Raw genomic sequence first — 1,940 nt, 5'->3', positions numbered from 1 at the left:
TTTTTTTTTTTCTCGGGCTTTTTGGGGAAAAACTGTAACCAGAAAAAAAAAAAAAAAAAAAAAAAAAAAAAAAAAAAAAAAAAAAAAAAAAAAAAAAAAGGTCGAGACGGGAGCTGCTGCTACATTTAGCAGCAAAACATCTCGGTGACATATTTAGAACGGTTAATCTAATGAAACTAATCTGCGCCGCTGTCTTTAGAGCCATTTCGACGAAGCGCGGCATTGCAAGCTTTAGGACTTAATGCTTCTGACAAGATTTGGGAACTTATTCATGTGTAAAGTACACAGAGATGCCTCCCTGTCACTAACGTTCCATTATCTTTCATCATCTATGGCGACCTCAGCCTCTGCGATGCAGGATATGAGTAAAAATAGGGGGCTAACGCACTGGTCTGAATACATCATCACTCCCTTGGACCCACTTGGACCTTTCACCAAGACAGTTTCCGTGTGGAAACGAACTCTAACAAAAGACCGCTAGCTAAGCAGAGCAGATACAGACAAGAGGAGGCTCTGTTGGGTCATGACAGAATAACAAAATTAATCAAAATAGTAACAGAAGGATCTTATTGTGTCCAAACTTAACCGAAACAATGAATTCCTTTTGTGTCTAGACTAAAAACCCACCTGTTTGGAGTTGCTTTTGGACCATAATGTATGGAACGTTGACCCACATATTTGATGTGAATTGATGTTAACGATTGTATCTGACAAATGCAATGACTGCTACTGGTTTTTCACAATTGTTGACTATATAATGTGTTTATGATGTTTAGAACGGTCATGTTCCTGAAATGTGCTATACAAATAAACTTGACTTAAAATAAAAGCTTTTTAACTACATAAGAACTGTTCAGGTCATCTATTTTATTGCATTGATTCTTTGTTTCTCCCAAACTGGATAATTAACTACAGAGAACTTGCTTTAAATCCCGTAGATTTGAATGGGTGTTGTTGTGAGAACACGTCAGAAGATGAGGCACCAACTCATCTTCTGATGAGACGATGAAAAAAGGAGATCCTGGAAACTTGGCAGGAGGAACATAATCTAATACTATCTTGATTATCTTTATGAGCAGTTTTATGGGAGCTGTTTCCATTTGAGGTCCAGAAACAGAGCAGGCAGTAAAAACTTCTGGATTTTATGGATATTACCTGCAAAGATAGAAGAGATAGAAGCTCCTTAATGAGCGGCAGGGATGCGGGAATCATGATTTTGTATTTCTTTAGTACAGCTAATTTTCTATCTATTAATACTCCCATGAAGTTATCCTCCTTTCTATTTTCTGATTGTTGCAAACAATTGACGCAGAAGGCTGTGCAAATGTTTCCTCCAATCACGTGATTTCACATGGTGTTAGTTCTACTCTTCTTCTCCTAAAAAAGCGACCCAAACCATCTGCCTGGTTAGCCTGGGGCAGCAACACACAGACCTACAGTGGGAGTTCTACGTTCAGGAAACAGGAGTAAGTAGTGATAGGAAAATATTACAACATGATGTACAGAAAAATTAAATATTACATAATAATATTCTTTTAATGGGCGAAAACCAAAATTGAAAATTTATCTTATTCAACTGAAAAGGTACAACAGTTTAGTAAATTAGCTCTTTATAATGTATATGGACAAGTTGATTAAGGAAAACATAAGTGAGACATTAGCTAAAGTGCAAAACAAAGGATTAGCTCTGCTATTAGCGTATTAGCAGAAGTCTTCCCACCACAGAGCATGGCCATCAGTCCCCTAAAAACAATGAATGCCAGACATTTTCACCAATATACAACTGATGTTGTGATGTTGTGCGGGCAGAATGTGAAAAGGTGACATGTCCCAAAAAAATATGAATAAATAAAAAAAAATGTATGTCTCTCTGAATGGAAGAAGCTAACAAATACAGGATGCAGTTATACAGTGGGGCAAAAAAGTATTTAGTCAGCCAC

The 1,940-nt window shown here is 37.0% G+C and overlaps 1 protein-coding gene across 3 annotated transcripts in view; it reads right to left on the bottom strand.

Moving 5' to 3' along the window:
• LOC106938566 (lipid phosphate phosphatase-related protein type 5-like) overlaps positions 1 to 1,940 on the bottom strand; it is a 31,369-nt gene that overhangs the window by 15,654 nt on the left and 13,775 nt on the right. The gene's annotated exons all lie outside the window — the stretch shown is intronic.

This window comes from Poecilia latipinna, unplaced genomic scaffold (assembly GCF_001443285.1).
Source record: "Poecilia latipinna isolate Pla-1442-1.1 unplaced genomic scaffold, P_latipinna-1.0 Scaffold2627, whole genome shotgun sequence".
Classification (NCBI taxonomy): domain Eukaryota; kingdom Metazoa; phylum Chordata; class Actinopteri; order Cyprinodontiformes; family Poeciliidae; genus Poecilia; species Poecilia latipinna.
This window is presented reverse-complemented; position numbering and strand designations above follow the sequence as displayed.